Genomic DNA, 21,699 nt, shown 5'->3' on the forward strand with positions numbered 1-21,699 from the left:
TTGTGGCTTTTGTTTTTATTTCCGATGCAATTTCTGTGTGTCATCGTCAATAAGAAGGTCAGAGGGATACAGTAAACCTGATGTGAAGCATCGGAATCTATAACTAGTGTCACAGGAATGGTTCAAAACATAGTCAGTAAGAAGAGTCAGTCTTCTTGTACTTAATTCGGCATTGTGCCTTTTTATTTAATTCCGATGCAATTTCTGTGTTTCATCGTCAATAAGAAGGTCCAACGGATACAGTTAACCTGAAGTGAAGCTTCGGATTCTATAACTAGTGTCACAGAAATGGTTCAAAACATAGTCAGTTAGAAGAGTCAGTCTTCTTGTACTTAAGTCGGCATTGTGCCTTTTCTATTTAATTCCGATGCAATTTCTGTGCTTCATCGTCAATAAGAAGGTTAGAGGGATACAGTAAACCTGAAGTGAAGCATCGGAATGTATAACTACTGTCACAGGAATGGTTCAAAACATGGACAGTAGGAAGAGTCAGTCTTCTTGTACTTGAGTGGGCATTGAGCTTTTCGTATGTATTTCCGATGCAATTTCTGTGTTTCATCGTCTGTAAGAAGGTCAGAGGGATGCAGTAAACCTGAAGTGAAGCATGGGAATCTATAACTAGTGTCACAGGAATGGTTCAAATCATAGACAGGAGGAAGAGTCATTCTTTTTGTACTTAAGTCGGCATTGGGCCATTTCTGTTTAATTCCGATGCAATTTCTGTGTTTCATCGTCAATAAGAAGGTCAGAGGGATACAGTACACATGAAGTGAATCATCGGAAACTATAACTAGTGTCACAGGAATGGTTGAAAACATAGACAGTAGGAAGAGTCAGTCTACATGTACTTAAGTCGGCATCGTGCATTTGTATTTAATTCCGATGCAATTTCTGTGTTTCATCGTCAATACGAAGGTCAGAGGGATACAGCTAACCTGAAGTGAAACATCGGAATCTATAACTAGTGTCACAAGAATGGTTCAAATCATAGACAGTAAGAAGAGTCAGTTTTCTTATACTTAAGTCAACATTGTGCCTTTTCTACTTAATTCCGATGCAATTTCTGTGTTTCATCGTCAATAAGAAAGTCAGAGGGATAAAGTATACCTGAAGTGTAGCATCGGAATCTATAACTAGTGTCACAGGAATGGTTAAATAATAGACAGTAAGAAGAGTCAGCCTTCTTGTACTTAAGTCGGCATTGTGCCTTTTCTATTTATTTCCGATGCAATTTCTGTGTCTCATCTTCAATAGGAAGGTCAGAGGGATACAGTAAACCTGAAGTGAAGCATCGGAATCTATAACTAGTGTCACAGGAATGGTTCGAAACATAGAGAGTAAGAAAAGTCAGTCTTCTTGTACTTAATTCGGCATTGTGCCTTTTCTATTTAATTCCGATGCAATTTCTGTGTTTCATCGTAAATAAGAAGAAGGTCAGAGCGATACAGTAAACCTGAAGTGAAGCATCCAAATCTATAACTAGTGTCACAGGAATGGTTCAAAACATAGACAATAAGGGTCAGTCTTCTTGTACTTAAGTCGGCATTGTGCCTTTTCTATTTAATTCCGATGCAATTTCTGTGTTTCGTCGTCAATAAGAAGGTCCAAGGGATACAGTAAACCTGAAGTGAAGCATCGGAATCTATAACTAGTGTCACAGGAATGTTTCAAAACATACACAGTAAGAAGAGTCAGTCCTCTTGTACTTAAATCGACATTGTGCTTGTTGTATCTAATTCCGATGCAATTTCTGTGTTTCATCGTCAATAAGAAGGTCAGAGGGATACAGTTAACCTGAAGTGAAGCATCGGAATCTATAACTAGTGTCACAGGAATGGTTCAAAACATAGTCAGTTAGAAGAATCATTCTTCTTGTACTTAAGTCGGCATTGTGCCATTTCTATTTAATTCCGATGCTATTTCTGTGTTTCATCGTCAATAAGAAGGTCAGAGGGATACAGTACACATGAAGTGAATCATCGGAAACTATAACTAGTGTCACAGGAAAGGTTGAAAACATAGACAGTAGGAAGAGTCAGTCAACATGTACTTAAGTCGGCATCGTGCATTTGTATTTAATTCCGATGCAATTTCTGTGTTTCATCGTCAATACGAAGGTCAGAGGGATACAGCTAACCTGAAGTGAAACATCGGAATCTATAACTAGTGTCAAAAGAATGGTTCAAATCGTAGACAGTAAGAAGAGTCAGTCTTCTTATACTTAAGTCAACATTGTGCCTTTTCTACTTAATTCCGATGCAATTTCTGTGTTTCATCGTCAATAAGAAGGTCAGAGGGATAAAGTATACCTGAAGTGTAGCATCGGAATCTATAACTAGTGTCACAGGAATGGTTAAAAGATAGACAGTAAGAAGAGTCAGCCTTCTTGTACTTAAGTCGGCATTGTGCCTTTTCTATTTATTTCCGATGCAATTTCTGTGTCTCATCTTCAATAGGAAGGTCAGAGGGATACAGTAAACCTGAAGTGAAGCATCGGAATCTATAACTAGTGTCACAGGAATGGTTCGAAACATAGAGAGTAAGAAAAGTCAGTCTTCTTGTACTTAATTCGGCATTGTGCCGTTTCTATTTAATTCCGATGCAATTTCTGTGTTTCATCGTAAATAAGAAGAAGGTCAGAGTGATACAGTAAACCTGAAGTGAAGCATCCAAATCTATAACTAGTGTCACAGGAATGGTTCAAAACATTGACAATAAGGGTCAGTCTTCTTGTACTTAAGTCGGCATTGTGTCTTTTCTATTTTATTCCGATGCAATTTCTGTGTTTCATCGTCAATAAGAAGGTCAGAGGAATACAGTAAACATGAAGTATAGCATCGGAATGAATGACTAGTGTCACAGGAATGGTTCAAATCATAGCCAGTGGGAAGAGTCAGTCTACATGTACTTAAGTCGGCATTGTGCCTTTTGTATTTAATTCCGATGCAATTTTTGTGCTTCATCGTCAATAAGAAGGTCAGAGGGATACAGTAAACCTGAAGTGAAACATCGGAATCTATAACTAGTGTCAACGGAATGGTTCAAACATAGTCAGTACAAAGAGTCAGTCTTCTTGTACTGAAGGTGGCATTGTGCCTTTTGTATTTAATTCCGATGCAATTTCTGTGTTTCATCGTCAATAAGAAAGTCCAAGGGATACAGTAAACCTGAAGTGAGGCATCGGAATGTATAACTAGTGTGACAGGAATGGTTCAAAACATGGACAGTAGGATGAGTCAGTCTTCTTGTTCTTGAGTCGGCATTGTGCCTTTTCTATTTAATTCCGATGCAATTTCTGTGTTTCATCGTCAATAAGAAAGTCTTTGGGATACAGTAAACCTGAAGTGAAGCATCGGAATCTATAACTAGTGTCACAGAAATGATTCGAAACATAGTCAGCAAGAAGAGTCAGTCTTCTTGTACTTAAGTCGGCATTGTGCCTTTTCTATTGAATTCCGATGCAGTTTCTGTGTTTCATCGTCAATAAGAAGGTCAGAGGAATACAGTAAACCTGAAGGATAGCATCGGAATGTATAATCAGTGTCACAGGAATCGTTCTAATCATAGACAGTAGGAAGAGTCAGTCTTCTTCTACTTGAGTCGGCATTGAGCCTTTTGTATTTATTTCCGATGCAATTTCTGTGTTTCATCGTCAATAAGAAAGTTAGAGGGATACAGTAAACCAGAAGTGAAGCATCGGAATCTATAACTAGTGTCACCGGAATGATTCAAACATAGGCAGTACAAAGAGTCAGTCTTCTTGTACTGAAGTCGGCATTGTGCCTTTTGTATTTAATTCCGATGCAATTTCTGTGTTTCATCGTCAATACGAAGGTCAGAGGGATACAGCTAACCTGAAGTGAAGCATCAGAATCTATAACTAGTGTCACAGGAATGGTTCAAAACATAGACAGTAAGAAGAGTCAGTCTACTTGTACTTAAGTCGGCATTGTGCCTTTTGTATTTAATTCCGACGCAATTTCTGTGTTTCATCGTCAATAAGAAGGTCCAAGGGATACAGTACACCTGAAGTGAAACATCGGAATCTATAACTAGTGTCACAAGAATGGTTCAAATCATAGACAGTAAGAAGAGTCAGTCTTCTTATACTTAAGTCAACATTGTGCCTTTTCTACTTAATTCCGATGCAATTTCTGTGTTTCATCGTCAATAAGAAGGTCAGAGGGATAAAGTATACCTGAAGTGTAGCATCGGAATCTATAACTAGTGTCACATGAATGGTTAAAAAATTGACAGTAAGAAGAGTCAGCCTTCTTGTACTTAAGTCGGCATTGTGCCTTTTCTATTTATTTCCGATGCAATTTCTGTGTCTCATCTTCAATAGGAAGGTCAGAGGGATACAGTAAACCTGAAGTGAAGCATCGGAATCTAAAACTAGTGTCACAGGAATGGTTCGAAACATAGAGAGTAAGAAAAGTCAGTCTTCTTGTACTTAATTCGGCATTGTGCCTTTTCTATTTAATTCCGATGCAATTTCTGTGTTTCATCGTCAATAAGAAGGTCAGAGGAATACAGTAAACCTGAAGTATAGCATCGGAATGAATGACTAGTGTCACAGGAATGGTTCAAATCATAGACAGTGGGAAGAGTCAGTCTACATGTACTTAAGTCGGCATTGTGCCTTTTGTATTTAATTCCGATGCAATTTTTGTGCTTCATCGTCAATAAGAAGGTCAGAGGGATACAGTAAACCCGAAGTGAAACATCGGAATCGAAAACTAGTGTCACCGGAATGGTTCAAACATAGTCAGTACAAAGAGTCAGTCAACTTGAACTGAAGGTGGCATTGTGCCTTTTGTATTTAATTCCGATGCAATTACTGTGTTTCATCGTCAATAAGAAAGTCCAAGGTATACAATACACCAGAAGTGAGGCATCGGAATGTATAACTAGTGTGACAGGAATGGTTCAAAACATTGACAGTAGGAAGAGTCAGTCTTCTTGTACTTGAGTCGGCATTGTGCCTTTTGTATTTAATTCCGATGCTATTTCTGTGTTTCATCGTCAATAAGAAAGTCAGAGGGATACAGTAAACCTGAAGTGAAGCAAAGGAATCTATAACTAGTATCACAGAAATGGTTCAAAACATAGTCAGTAAGAAGAGTCAGTCTTCTTGTACTTAAGTCGGCATTGTGCCTTTTCTATTTAATTCCGATGCAATTTCTGTGTTTCATCGTCAATAAGAAGGTCAGAGGAATACAGTACACCTGAAGGATAGTATCGGAATGTATAATCAGTGTCACAGGAATCGTTGTAATCATAGACAGTAGGAAGAGTCAGTCTTCTTCTACTTGAGTCGGCATTGAGCCTTTTGTATTTATTTCCGATGCAATTTCTGTGTTTCATCGTCAATAAGAAGGTCAGAGGGATACAGTAAACCTGAAGTGAAGCATCGGAATCTATAAGTAGTGTCACAGGAATGGTTCAAAACATAGACAGTTGGAAGAGTCATTCCTCTTGTACTTAAGTGGGCATTGTGCATTTTGTATTTAATTCCGATGCAATTTCTGTGTTTCATCGTCAATAAGACGGTCAGAGGGATACAGTAAACCTGAAGTGAATGATCGGAATCTATAACTAGTGTCACAGGAATGGTTCAAATCATAGACAGTGGGAAGAGTCAGTCTACATGTACTTAGGTAAGCATTCTGCCTTTTGTATTCAATTCCGATGCAATTTTTGTGTTTCATCGTCAATAAGAAGGTCAGAGGGATACAGTAAACCTGAAGTGAAACATCGGAATCTATAACTAGTGTCACCGGAATGATTCAAACATAGTCAGTACAAAGAGTCAGTCTTCTTGTACTGAAGTCGGCATTGTGCCTTTTGTATTTAATTCCGATGCAATTTCTGTGTTTCATCGTCAATAAGAAGGTCAAAGGGATACAGTACACATGAAGTGAATCATCGGAATCTCTAACTAGTGTCACAGGAATGGTCGGAAACATAGACAGTAGGATGAGTCAGTCTACATGTACTTAAGTCGGCATCGTGCCTTTTGTATTTAATTCCGATGCAATTTCTGTGTTTCATCGTCAATACGAAGGTCAGAGGGATACAGCTAACCTGAAGTGAAGCATCAGAATCTATAACTAGTGTCACAGGAATGGTTCAAACATAGACAGTAAGAAGAGTCAGTCTACTTGTACTTAAGTCGGCATTGTGCCTTTTGTATTTAGTTCTGACGCAATTTCTGTGTTTCATTGTCAATAAGAAGGTCCAAGGAATACAGTACACCTGAAGTGAAACATCGGAATCTATAACTAGTGTCACAAGAATGGTTCAAAACATAGACAGTAAGAAGAGTCAGTCTTCTTATACTTAAGTCAACATTGTGCCTTTTCTACTTAATTCCGATGCAATTTCTGTGTTTCATCGTCAATAAGAAGGTCAGAGGGATAAAGTATACCTGAAGTGTAGCATCGGAATCTATAACTAGTGTCACAGGAATGGTTAAAAAATTGACAATAAGAAGAGTCAGCCTTCTTGTACTTAAGTCGGCATCGTGCCTTTTCTATTTATTTCCGATGCAATTTCCGTGTCTCATCTTCAATAGGAAGGTCAAAGGGATACAGTGTACCTGAAGTGAAGCATCTGAATCTATAACTAGTGTCACAGGAATGGTTCGAAACATAGAGAGTAAGAAAAGTCAGTCTTCTTGTACTTAATTCGGCATTGTGCCTTTTCTATTTAATTCCGAGCAATTTCTGTGTTTCATCGTAAATAAGAAGATGGTCAGAGTGATACTGTAAACCTGAAGTGAAGCATCCAAATCTATAACTAGTGTCACAGGAATGGTTCAAAACATAGACGATAGGAAGGGTCAGTCTTCTTGTACTTAAGTCGGCTTTGTGCCTTTTCTATTTAATTCCGATGCAATTTCTGTGTTTCGTCGTCAATAAGAAGGTCCAAGGGATACAGTAAACCTGAAGTGAAGCTTCGGAATGTATAACTAGTGTCACAGAATGTTTCAAAACATACACAGTAAGAAGAGTCAGTCCTCTTGTACTTAAATCGGCATTGTGCTTGTTGTATCTAATTCCGATGCAATTTCTGTGTTTCGTCGTCAATAAGAAGGTCCAAGGGATACAGTAAACCTGAAGTGAAGCATCGGAATCTATAACTAGTGTCACAGGAATGTTTCAAAACATACACAGTAAGAAGAGTCAGTCCTCTTGTACTTAAATCGGCATTGTGCTTGTTGTATCTAATTTCGATGCAATTTCTGTGTTTCATCGTCAATAGGAAGGTCAGAGGGATACAGTTAACCTGAAGTGAAGCATCGGAATCTATAACTAGTGTCACAGGAATAGTTCAGAAATAGACAGTAAGAAGAGTCAGTCTACTTGTACTTAAGTCGGCATTGTGCCTTTTTTATTTAATTCCGACGCAATTTCTGTGTTTCATCGTCAATAAGAAGGTCCAAGGGATACAGTACACCTGAAGTGAAACATCGGAATCTATAACTAGTGTCACAAGAATGGTTCAAATCATAGACAGTAAGAAGAGTCAGTCAACATGTACTTAGGTCGGCATTGTGCCTTTTGTATTTAATTCCGATGCAATTTTTGTGTTTCATCGTCAATAAGAATGTCCAAGGGATCCAGTAAACCTGAAGTGAAGCATCGGATTGTATAACTAGTGCCACAGGAATGGTTCAAAACATAGACAGTAGGATGAGTCAGTCTTCTTGTACTTAAGTCGGCATTGTGCCTTTGGTATTTAATTCCGATGCAATTTCTGTGTTTCATCATCAATAAGAAGGTCAGATTGATACAGTAAACCTGAAGTGAAGCATCGGAATCTATAACTAGTGTCACAGGATATGTTCAAAACGTAGTCAGTAAGTAGACTCAGTCTTCTTGTACTTATTTCGGCATTGTGTCTTTTGTATTTAATTCCGATGCAATTTCTGTGTTTCATCGACAGTAAGAAGGTCCAAGGGACACATTAAAAATGAAGTGAAGCATCGTAATGTATAACTAGTGTCACAGGAATGGTTCAAAACATAGACAGTAAGAAGAGTCAGTCTTCTTGTACTTAAGTCGGCATTATGCCTTTTGTATTTCATTCCGATGCAATTTCTGTGTTTCATCAACAATAAGAAGGTCCAAGGGAAACAGTAAACCTGAAGTGAAGCATCGGAATGTATAACTAGTGTGACAGGAATGGTTCAAAATATGGATATTAGGAAGAGTCAGTCTTCTTGTACTTAAGTCGTCATTGTGCCTTTTGTATTTAATTCCGATGCAATTTCTGTGTTTCATCGTCAATAGGAAGGTCGAACGGATACAGCAAACGTGAAGTGAAACATCGGAATGTATAACTAGTGTCACAGGAATGGTTCAAAGCATAGACAGTAGGAAGAGTCAGTCTTCTTGTACTTGAGTCGGTATTGTGCCTTTTGTATTTAATTCCGATGCAATTTCTATGTTTCATCGTCTATAAGAAGGTCAGCGGGATACAGTTAACCTGAAGTGAAGCATCGGAATCTATAACTAGTGTCACAGGAATGGTTCAAAACATAGACAGTAGAAAGAGTCAGTCTTCTTGTACTTAAGTCGGCAGTGTGCCTTTTCTATTTAATTCCGATGCAATTTCTGTGTTTCATCGTCAATAAGAAGGTCAGAGGAATACAGTAAACCTGAAGTATAGCATCGGAATGAATGACTAGTGTCACAGGAATCGTTCAAATCATAGACAGTAGCAAGAGTCAGTCTTCTTCTACTTGAGTCGGCATTGAGCCTTTTGTATTTATTTCCGATGCAATTTCTGTGTTTCATCGTCATCAACAAGGTCAGCGGATACAGTAAACCTGAAGTGAAGCATCGGAATCCATAAGTAGTGTCACAGGAATGGTTCAAAACATAGACAGTAGGAAGAGTCATTCTTCTTGTACTGAAGTCGGCATTGTGCATTTTCTATTTAATTTCGACGCAATTTCTGTGTTTCATCGTCAATAAGACGGTCAGAGGGAGACAGTAAACCTGAAGTGAATCATCTGAATCTATAACTAGTGTCACAGGAATGGTTCAAATCATAGACAGTGGGAAGAGTCAGTCTACATGTACATAAGTCGGCATTGTGCCTTTTGTATTTAATTCCGATGCAATTTTTGTGCTTCATCGTCAATAAGAAGGTCAGAGGGATACAGTAAACCTGAAGTGAAGCATCGGAATCTATAACTAGTGTCACAGGAATGGTTCAAAACATTGACAGTAGGATGAGTCAGTCTTCTTGTACTTAAGTCGGAAGTGTGCCTTTTCTATTTAATTCCGATGCAATTTCTGTGTTTCATCGTCAATAAGAAGGTGAGAGGAATACAGTAAACGTGAAGTATAGCATCGGAATGAACGACTAGTGTCGCAGGAATGGTTCAAATCATAGACAGTGGGAAGAGTCAGTCTACATGTACTTAAGTCGGCAATGTGCCTTTTGTATTTAATTCCGATGCAATTTTTGTGCTTCATCGTCAATAAGGAGGTCAGAGGGATACAGTAAACCTGAAGTGAAACATCGGAATCCATAACTAGTGTCACCGGAATGGTTCAAACATAGTTAGTACAAAGAGTCAGTCTTCTTGTACTGAAGGTGGCATTGTGCCTTTTGTATTTAATTCCGATCCAATTTCTGTGTTTCATCGTCAATAAGAAAGTCCAAGGGATACAGTACACCTGAAGTGAGGCATCGGAATGTATAACTAGTGTGACAGGAATGGTTCAAAACATGGACAGTAGGAAGAGTCAGTCTTCTTGTACTTGAGTCGGCATTGTGCCTTTTCTATTTAATTCCGATGCAATTTCTGTGTTTCATCGTCAATAAGAAAGTCAGAGGGATACAGTAAACCTGAAGTGAAGCATCGGAATCTATAACTAGTGTCACAGAAATGGTTCAAAACATAGTCAGTAAGAGGAGTCAGTCTTCTTGTACTTAAGTCGGCATTGAGCCTTTTATATTTAATTCCGATGCAATTTCTGTGTTTCATCGTCAATAAGAAGGTCAGAGGAATACAGTAAACCTGAAGGATAGCATCGGAATGTATAATCAGTGTCACAGGAATCGTTCTAATCGTAGACAGTAGGAAGAGTCAGTCTTCTTCTACTTGAGTCGGCATTGAGCCTTTTGTATTTATTTCCGATGCAATTTCTGTATTCATCGTCACTAAGAAGGTCAGAGGGATACAGTAAACCTGAAGTGAAGCATCGGAATCTATAAGTAGTGTCACAGGAATGGTTCAAAACATAGACAGTAGGAAGGGTCATTCTTCTTGTACTTAAGTCGGCATTGTGCATTTTCTATTTAATTCCGATGCAATTTCTGTGTTTCATCGTCGATAAGACGGTCAGAGGGATACAGTAAACCTGAAGTGAATGATCGGAATCTATAACTAGTGTCACAGGAATGGTTCAAATCATAGACAGTGGGAAGAGTCAGTCTACATGTACTTAGGTCGGCATTGTGCCTTTTGTATTTAATTCCGATGCAATTTTTGTGTTTCATCGTCAATAAGAAGGTCAGAGGGATACAGTAAACCTGAAGTGAAACATCGGAATCTATAACTAGTGTCACCGGAATGATTCAAACATAGTCAGTACAAAGAGTCAGTCTTCTTGTACTGAAGTCGGCATTGTGCCTTTTGTATTTAATTCCGATGCAATTTCTGTGTCTCATCGTCAATAAGAAGGTCAGAGGGATACAGTACACATGAAGTGAATCATCGGAATCTATAACTAGTGTCACAGGAATGGTTGAAAACATAGACAGTAGGAAGAGTCAGTCTACATGTACTTAAGTCGGCATCGTGCCTTTTGTATTTAATTCCGATGCAATTTCTGTGTTTCATCGTCAATACGAAGGTCAGAGGTATACAGCTAACCTGAAGTGAAGCATCAGAATCTATATCTAGTGTCACAGGAATGGTTCAGAAATAGACAGTAAGAAGAGTCAGTCTACTTGTACTTAAGTCGGCATTGTGCCTTTTTTATTTAATTCCGACGCAATTTCTGTGTTTCATCGTCAATAAGAAGGTCCAAGGGATACAGTACACCTGAAGTGAAACATCGGAATCTATAACTAGTGTCACAAGAATGGTTCAAATCATAGACAGTAAGAAGAGTCAGTCTACATGTACTTACGTCGGCATTGTGCCTTTTGTATTTAATTCCGATGCAATTTTTGTGTTTCATCGTCAATAAGAATGTCCAAGGGATCCAGAAAACCTGAAGTGAAGCATCGGATTGTATAACTAGTGCCACAGGAATGGTTCAAAACATAGACAGTAGGATGAGTCAGTCTTCTTGTACTTAAGTCGGCATTGTGCCTTTTGTATTTAATTCCGATGCAATTTCTGTGTTTCATCATCAATAAGAAGGTCAGAGGGATACAGTAAACCTGAAGTGAAGCATCGGAATCTATAACTAGTGTCACAGGATAGGTTCAAAACGTAGTCAGTAAGTAGACTCAGTCTTCTTGTACTTATTTCGGCATTGTGTCTTTTGTATTTAATTCCGATGCAATTTCTGTGTTTCATCGACAATAAGAAGGTCCAAGGGACACATTAAACCTGAAGTGAAGCATCGTGATGTATAACTAGTGTCACAGGAATGGTTCAAAACATAGACAGTAAGAAGAGTCAGTCTTCTTGTACTTAAGTCGGCATTGTGCCTTTTGTATTTCATTCCGATGCAATTTCTGTGTTTCATCAACAATAAGAAGGTCCAAGGGAAACAGTAAACCTGAAGTGAAGCATCGGAATGTATAACTAGTGTGACAGGAATGGTTCAAAATATGGATATTAAGAAGAGTCAGTCTTCTTGTACTTAAGTCGTCATTGTGCCTTTTGTATTTAATTCCGATGCAATTTCTGTGTTTCATCATCAATAGGAAGGTCGAACGGATACAGTAAACGTGAAGTGAAACATCGGAATGTATAACTAGTGTCACAGGAATGGTTCAAAGCATAGACAGTAGGAAGAGTCAGTCTTCTTGTACTTGAGTCGGTATTGTGCCTTTTGTATTTAATTCCGATGCAATTTCTATGTTTCATCGTCAATAAGAAGGTCAGAGGGATACAGTTAACCTGAAGTGAAGCATCGGAATCTATAACTAGTGTCACAGGAATGGTTCAAAACATAGACAGTAGAAAGAGTCAGTCTTCTTGTACTTAAGTCGGCAGTGTGCCTTTTCTATTTAATTCCGATGCAATTTCTGTGTTTCATCGTCAATAAGAAGGTCGGAGGAATACAGTAAACCTGAAGTATAGCATCGGAATGAGTGACTAGTGTCACAGGAATCGTTCAAATCATAGACAGTAGCAAGAGTCAGTCTTCTTCTAATTGAGTCGGCATTGAGCCTTTTGTATTTATTTCCGATGCAATTTCGGTGTTTCATCGTCATCAAGAAGGTCAGAGGGATACAGTAAACCTGAAGTGAAGCTTCGGAATCCATAAGTAGTGTCACAGGAATGGTTCAAAACATAGACAGTAGGAAGAGTCATTCTTCTTGTACTGAAGTCGGCATTGTGCATTTTCTATTTAATTCCGACGCAATTTCTGTGTTTCATCGTCAATAAGACGGTCAGAGGGAGACAGTAAACCTGAAGTGAATCATCTGAATCTATAACTAGTGTCACAGGAATGGTTCAAATCATAGACAGTGGGAAGAGTCAGTCTACATGTACATAAGTCGGCATTGTGCCTTTTGTATTTAATTCCGATGCAATTTTTGTGCTTCATCGTCAATAAGAAGGTCAGAGGGATACAGTAAACCTGAAGTGAGGCATCGGAATCTATAACTAGTGTCACAGGAATGGTTCAAAGCATTGACAGTAGGATGAGTCAGTCTTCTTGTACTTAAGTCAGAAGTGTGCCTTTTCTATTTAATTCCGATGCAATTTCTGTGTTTCATCGTCAATAAGAAGGTCAGAGGAATACAGTAAACGTGAAGTATAGCATCGGAATGAACGACTAGTGTCGCAGGAATGGTTCAAATCATAGACAGTGGGAAGAGTCAGCCTACATGTACTTAAGTCGGCATTGTGCCTTTTGTATTTAATTCCGATGCAATTTTTGTGCTTCATCGTCAATAAGAAGGTCAGAGGGATACAGTAAACCTGAAGTGAAACATCGGAATCCATAACTAGTGTCACCGGAATGGTTCAAACATAGTCAGTACTAAGAGTCAGTCTTCTTGTACTGAAGGTGGCATTGTGCCTTTTGTATTTAATTCCGATGCAATTTCTGTGTTTCATCGTCAATAAGAAAGTCCAAGGGATACAGTACACCTGAAGCGAGGCATCTAAATGTATAACTAGTGTGACAGGAATGGTTCAAAACATGGACAGTAGGAAGAGTCAGTCTTCTTGTACTTGAGTCGGCATTGTGCCTTTTCTATTTAATTCCAATGCAATTTCTGTGTTTCATCGTCAATAAGAAAGTCAGAGGGATACAGTAAACCTGAAGTGAAGCATCGGAATCTATAACTAGTGTCACAGAAATGGTTCAAAACATAGTCAGTAAGAAGAGTCAGTCTTCTTGTACTTAAGTCGGCATTGAGCCTTTTATATTTAATTCCGATGCAATTTCTGTGTTTCATCGTCAATAAGATGGTCAGAGGAATACAGTAAACCTGAAGGATAGCATCGGAATGTATAATCAGTGTCACTGGAATCGTTCTAATCGTAGACAGTAGGAAGAGTCAGTCTTCTTCTACTTGAGTCGGCATTGAGCCTTTTGTATTTATTTCCGATGCAATTTCTGTATTCATCGTCACTAAGAAGGTCAGAGGGATACAGTAAACCTGAAGTGAAGCATCGGAATCTATAAGTAGTGTCACAGGAATGGTTCAAAACATAGACAGTAGGAAGGGTCATTCTTCTTGTACTTAAGTCGGCATTGTGCATTTTCTATTTAATTCCGATGCAATTTCTGTGTTTCATCGTCGATAAGACGGTCAGAGGGATACAGTAAACCTGAAGTGAATGATCGGAATCTATAACTAGTGTCACAGGAATGGTTCAAATCATAGACAGTGGGAAGAGTCAGTCTACATGTACTTAGGTCGGCATTGTGCCTTTTGTATTTAATTCCGATGCAATTTTTGTGTTCCATCGTCAATAAGAAGGTCAGAGGGATACAGTAAACCTGAAGTGAAACATCGGAATCTATAACTAGTGTCACCGGAATGATTCAAACATAGTCAGTACAAAGAGTCAGTCTTCTTGTACTGAAGTCGGCATTGTTCCTTTTGTATTTAATTCCGATGCAATTTCTGTGTTTCATCGTCAATAAGAAGGTCAGAGGGATACAGTACACATGAAGTGAATCATCGGAATCTATAACTAGTGTCACAGGAATGGTTGAAAACATAGACAGTAGGAAGAGTCAGTCTACATGTACTTAAGTCGGCATCGTGCCTTTTGTATTTAATTCCGATGCAATTTCTGTGTTTCATCGTCAATACGAAGGTCAGAGGTATACAGCTAACCTGAAGTGAAGCATCAGAATCTATATCTAGTGTCACAGGAATGGTTCAGAAATAGACAGTAAGAAGATTCAGTCTACTTGTACTTAAGTCGGCATTGTGCCTTTTTTTATTTAATTCCGACGCAATTTCTGTGTTTCATCGTCAATAAGAAGGTCCAAGGGATACAGTACACCTGAAGTGAAACATCGGAATCTATAACTAGTGTCACAAGAATGGTTCAAATCATAGACAGTAAGAAGAGTCAGTCTACATGTACTTAGGTCAGCATTGTGCCTTTTGTATTTAATTCCGATGCAATTTTTGTGTTTCATCGTCAATAAGAATGTCCAAGGGATCCAGTAAACCTGAAGTGATGCATCGGATTGTATAACTAGTGCACAGGAATGGTTCAAAACATAGACAGTAGGATGAGTCAGTCTTCTTGTACTTAAGTCGGCATTGTGCCTTTTGTATTTAATTCCGATGCAATTTCTGTGTTTCATCATCAATAAGAAGGTCAGAGGGATACAGTAAACCTGAAGTGAAGCATCGGAATCTATAACTAGTGTCACAGGATAGGTTCAAAACGTAGTCAGTAAGTAGACTCAGTCTTCTTGTACTTATTTCGGCATTGTGCCTTTTGTATATAATTCCGATACAATTTCTGTGTTTCATCGTCAATAAGAACGTCCAAGGGATACAGTAAACCTGAAGTGAGGCATCGGAATATATGACTAGTGTCACAGGAATGGTTCAAAACATAGTCAGTAAAAAGAGTCTGTCTTCTTGTACTTAAGTCGGCATTGTGCCTTTTCTATTTAATTCCGATGCAATTTCTGTATTTCATCGTCAATAAGAAGGTCCAAGGGATGCAATACATCCGAAGTGACGCATCGGAATCTATTACTAGTGTCACTGGAATGGTTCATAACATAGACAGTAAGAAGAGTCAGTCTTCTTGTACTTAAGCCGGCATTGTGCCTTTTCTATTTAATTCCGATGCCATTTCTGTGTTTCATCGTCAATAAGAAGGTCAGAGGAATACAGTAAACCTGAAGGATAGCATCGGAATGTATAATCAGTGTCACAGGAATCGTACTAATCATAGACAGTAGGAAGATTCAGTCTTCTTCTACTTGAGTCGGCATTGAGCCTTTTGTATTTATTTCCGATGCAATTTCTGTGTTTCATCGTCAATAAGAAGGTCAGAGGGATACAGTAAACCTGAAGTGAAGCATCGGAATCTATAAGTAGTGTCACAAGAATGGTTCAAAACATAGACAGTAGGAAGAGTCATTCTTCTTGTACTTAAGTCGGCAGTGTGCCTTTTCTATTTAATTCCAATGCAATTATTGTGTTTCATCGTCAATAAGAAGGTCAGAGGGATACAGTAAACCTGAAGTGAAACATCGGAATCTATAACTAGTGTCACTGGAATGATTCAAACATAGTCAGTACAAAGACTCAGTCTTCTTGTACTGAAGTCGGCATTGTGCATTTTGTATTTAACTCCGATGAAATTTCTGTGTTTCATCGTCAATAAGAAGGTCAGAGGGATGCAGTTAGCCTGAAGTGAAGCATCGGAATCTATAACTAGTGTCACAGGAATGGTTCAAAACATAGACAGTAGGAAGAGTCAGTCTTCTTGTACTTAAGTCGGCAGTGTGCCTTTTCTATTTAATTCCGATGCAATTTCTGTGTTTCATCGTCAATAAGATGGTCAGAGGAATACAGTAAACCTGAAGTATAGCATCGGAATGAATGACTAGTGTCACAGGAATGGTTCAAATCATAGACAGTGGGAAGAGTCAGTCCACATGTACTTAAGTCGGCGTTGTGCCTTTTGTATTTAATTCCGATGCAATTTTTGTGCTTCATCGTCAATAAGAAGGTCAGAGGGATACAGTAAACCTGAAGTGAAACATCGGAATCCATAACTAGTGTCACCGGAATGGTTCAAACATAGTCAGTACAAAGAGTCAGTCTTCTTGTACTGAAGGTGGCATTGTGCCTTTTGTATTTAATTCCGATGCAATTTCTGTGTTTCATCGTCAATAAGAAAGTCCAAGGGATACAGTACACCTGAAGTGAGGAATCGGAATGTATAACTAGTGTTACAGGAATGTTTCAAAACATGGACAGTAGGAAGAGTCAGTCTTCTTGAACTTGAGTCGGCATTGTGCCTTTTCTATTTAATTCCGATGCAATTTCTGTGTTTCATCGTCAATAAGAAAGTCAGAGGGATACAGAAAACCTGAAGTGAAGCATCGGAATCTATAACTAGTGTCACAGAAATGGTTCAAAACATAGTCAGTAAGAAGAGTCAGTCTTCTTGTACTTAAGTCGGCATTGTGCCTTTTCTATTTAATTCCGATGCAATTTCTGTGTTTCATCGTCAATAAGAAGGTCAGAGGAATACAGTAAACCTGAAGGATAGCATCGGAATGTATAATCAGTGTCACAGGAATCGTTCTAATCATAGACAGTAGGAAGAGTCAGTCTTCTTCTACTTGAGTCGGCATTGAGCCTTTTGTATTTATTTCCGATGCAATTTCTGTGATTCATCGTCAATAAGAAGGTCAGAGGGATACAGTAAACCTGAAGTGAACCATCGGAATCTATAAGTAGTGTCACAGGAATGGTTCAAAACATAGACAGTAGGAAGAGTCATTCTTCTTGTACTTAAGTCGGCATTGTGCATTTTCTATTTAATTCAGATGCAATTTCTGTGTTTCATCGTCAATAAGACGGTCAGAGGGATACAGTAAACCTGAAGTGAATGATCGGAATCTATAACTAGTGTCACAGGAATGGTTCAAATCATAGACAGTGGGAAGAGTCAGTCTACATGTACTTAGGTCGGCATTGTGCCTTTTGTATTTAATTCCGATGCAATTTTTGTGTTTTATCGTCAATACGAAGGTCAGAGGGATACAATAAACCTGAAGTGAAACATCGGAATCTATAACTAGTGTCACCGGAATGATTCAAACATAGTCAGTACAAAGAGTCAGTCTTCTTGTACTAAAGTCAGCATTGTGCCTTTTGTATTTAATTCCGATGCAATTTCTGTGTTTCATCGTCAATAAGAATGTCAGAGGGATACAGTACACATGAAGTGAATCATCGGAATCTATAACTAGTGTCACAGGAATGGTTGAAAACATAGACAGTAGGCAGAGTCAGTCTACATGTACTTAAGTCGTCATCGTGTCTTTTGTATTTAATTCCGATGCAATTTCTGTGTTTCATCGTCAATACGAAGGTCAGAGGGATACAGCTAACCTGAAGTGAAGTATCAGAATCTATAACTAGTGTCACAGGAATGGTTCAAAACATAGACCGTAAGAAGAGTCAGTCTACTTGTACTTAAGTCGGCATTGTGCCTTTTGTATTTAATTCCGACGCAATTTCTGTGTTTCATCGTCAATAAGAAGGTCCAAGGGATACAGTACACCTGAAGTGAAACATCGGAATCTATAACTAGTGTCACAAGAATGGTTCAAATCATAGACAGTAAGAAGAGTCAGTCTTTTTGTACTTAAGTCGGCATTGTGCCTTTTCTATTTAATTCCGATGCACTTTCTGTGTTTCATCGTCAATAAGATGGTCAGAGGGATACAGTAAACCTGAAATGAAGCATCGGAATCTATAAGTGGTATCACAGTAATGGTTTAAACATAGTCAGTAAGAAGAGTCAGTCGTCTTGTACTTAAGTCGGCATTGTGCCTTTCGTATTTAATTCCGATGGAATTTCCGTGTTGCATCGTCAATAAGAAGGTCCAAGGGATACAGTAAACCTGAAGTGAAGCATCGGAATCTATAACTAGTGTCACAGGATAGGTTCAAAACGTAGTCAGTAAGTAGACTCAGTCTTCTTGTACTTATTTCGGCATTGTGCCTTTTGTATTTAATTCCGATGCAATTTCTGTGTTTCATCGACAATAAGAAGGTCCAAGGGATACATTAAACCTGAAGTGAAGCATCGTAATGTATAACTAGTGTCACAGGAATGGTTCAAAACATAGACAGTAAGAAGAGTCAGTCTTCTTGTACTTAAGTCGGCATTGTGCCTTTTCTATTTATTTCCGATGCAATTTCTGTGTTTCATCGTCAATAAGAAGGTCAGAGGGATACAGTAAACCTGAAGTGAAGCATCGGAATCTATAAGTGGTATCACAGTAATGGTTCAAACATAGTCAGTCAGAAGAGTCAGTCGTCTTGTACTTAAGTCGGCATTGTGCCTTCGTATATAATTCCGATGGAATTTCGGTGTTTCATCGTCAATAAGAAGGTCCAAGGGATACAGTAATCCTGAAGTGAAGCATCGGAATGTATAACTAGTGTGACAGGAATGGTTCAAACATAGACAGCAGGAGGAGTCAGTCTTCTTGTACTTGAGTCGGCATTGAGCCTTTTGTATTTATTTCCGAAGCGATTTCTGTGTTTCATCGTCAATAAGAAGGTCAGAGGGATACAGTAAACCTGAAGTGAAGCATCGGAATCCATAAGTAGTGCCTCAGGAATGGTTCAAAACATAGACAGTAGGAAGAGTCATTCTTCTTGTACTTAAGTCGGCACTGTGCCTTTTCTATTTAATTCCGATGCAATTTCTGTGTTTCATCGTTAATAAGAAGGTCCAAGGGATACAGTAAACCTGAAGTGAAACATCGGAATCTATAACTAGTGTCATCGGAATGGTTCAAACATAGGTACGTACAAAGAGTCAGTCTTCTTGTGCTGAAGTCGGCATTGTGCCTTTTGTATTTAAATCCGAAGCAATTTCTGGGTTTCATCGTCAATAAGAAGGTCCAAGGGATACAGTAAACCTGAACTGAAGCATCGGAATGTATAACTAGTGTGACAGGTATGGTTCAAAACATGGACAGTAGGATGAGTCAGTCTTCTTGTACTTGAGTCGGCATTGTGCCTTTTCTATTTAATTCCGATGCAATTTGTGTGTTTCATTGTCAATAAGAAGGTCCAAGGGATACAGTAAACCTGAAGTGAAGCATCGGAATGTATAACTCGTGTCACAGGAATGGTTCAAAACATAGACATTAGGAAGAGTCAGTCTTCTTGTACTTAAGTCGGCATTGTGCCTTTTGTATATAATTCCGATACAATTTCTGTGTTTCATCGTCAATAAGAACGTTCAAGGGATACAGTAAACCTGAAGTGAGGCATCGGAATATATGACTAGTGTCACAGGAATGGTTCAAAAAATAGTCAGTAAAAAGAGTCAGTCTTCTTGTACTTAAGTCGGCATTGTGCCTTTTCTATTTAATTCCGATGCAATTTCTGTATTTCATCGTCAATACGAACGTCCAAGGGATGCAATACATCCGAAGTGACGCATCGGAATCTATAACTAGTGTCACTGGAATGGCTCATGACATAGACAGTAAGAAGAGTCAGTCTTCTTGTACTTAAGTCGGCATTGTGCCTTTTCTATTTAATTCCAATGCAATTTCTGTGTTTCATCGTCAATAAGAAGGTCAGAGGGATACAGTAAATCTGAAGTGAAGCACGGAATCTATAAGTGGTATAACAGTAATGGTTCAAACATAGTCAGTAAGAAGAGTCAGTCGTCCTGTACTTAAGTCGGCATTGTGCCTTTCGTATTTATTTCCGATGCGATTTCTGTGTTTCATCGTCAATACGAAGGTCAGAGGGATACAGTAAACCTGAAGTGAAGCATCGGAATCCATAAGTAGTGCCACAGGAATGGTTCAAAGCATAGACAGTAGAAAGAGTCATTCTTCTTGTACTTAAGTCGGCATTGTGCCTTTTCTATTTAATTCCGATACAATTTCTGTGTTTCATTGTCAATAAGAAGGTCCAAGGGATACAGTAAACCTGAAGTGAAACATCGGAATCTATAACTAGTGTCACCGGAATGGTTAAACATAGGTACGTACAAAGAGTCAGTCTTCTTGTACTGAAGTCGGCATTGTGCCTTTTGTATTTAATTCCGTTGCAATTTCTGTGTTTCATCGTCAACAAGAAGGTCCAAGGGATACCGTAAACCTGAAGTGAAGCATCGGAATGTATAAATAGTGTCACAGGAATGGTTCAAAGCATTGAAAGTAGGAAGAGTCAGTCTTCTTGTACTTGAGTCGGTACTGTGCCTTTTGTAATTAATTCGTATGCAATTTCTGTGTTTCCTCGTCAATAAGAAGGTCCAAGGGATACAGTAAACCTGAAGTGAAGCATCGGAATATATAACTAGTGTCACAGGAATGGTTCAAAACATAGACAGTAGGGTCAGTCTCTTTGTACTTATGTCGGCATTGTGCCTTTTGTATTTAATTCCGATGCAATTTCTGTGTTTCATCGTCAATAGGAACGTCCAAGGGATACAGTAAACCTGAAGTGTGGCATTAGAATCAATGAATAGTGTCACAGGAATGGATCAAAACATAGTCAGTAAAAAGAGTCAGTCTTCTTGTACTTAAGTCGGCATTGTGCCTTTTCTATTCAATTCCGATGCAATTTCTGTGTTTCATCGTCAATAAGAAGGCCCAAGGGATGCAGTACACCTGAAGTGACGCATCGGAATCTATAACTAGTGTCACTGGAATGGTTCAAAACATAGACAGTAAGAAGAGTCAGTCTTCTTGTACTTAAGTCGGCATTGTGACTTTTGTATTTAATTCCGTTGCAATTTCTGTGTTTCATCGTCAATAAGAAGGTCATAGGGATACAGTAAACCTGAAGTGAAGCATCGGAATCTATAAGTGGTATCACAGTAATGGTTCAAACATAGTCAGTAAGAAGATTCAGTCTTCTTGTACTTAAGTCGGCATTGTGCCTTTTCTATTTATTTCCGATGCAATTTCTGTGTTTCATCGTCAATAAGAAGGTCAGAGGGATACAGTAAACCTGAAGTGAAGCATCGGAATCTATAAGTGGTATCACAGTAATGGTTCAAACATAGTCAGTAAGAAGAGTCAGTCGTCTTGTACTTAAGTCGGCATTGTGCCTTCGTATATAATTCCGATGGAATTTCGGTGGTTCATCGTCAATGAGAAGGTCCAAGGATACAGTATTCCTGAAGTGAAGCATCGGAATGTATAACTAGTGTGACAGGAATGGTTCAAACATAGACAGCAGGAAGAGTCTGTCTTCTTGTACTTAAGTCGGCATTGTGCCTTTTCTATTTAATTCCGATGCAATTTCTGTGTTTCATCGTCAATAAGAAGGTCAGAGGAA

Source organism: Schistocerca piceifrons, chromosome 4, assembly GCF_021461385.2.
Source record: "Schistocerca piceifrons isolate TAMUIC-IGC-003096 chromosome 4, iqSchPice1.1, whole genome shotgun sequence".
NCBI classification, from domain to species: Eukaryota; Metazoa; Arthropoda; class Insecta; order Orthoptera; family Acrididae; genus Schistocerca; species Schistocerca piceifrons.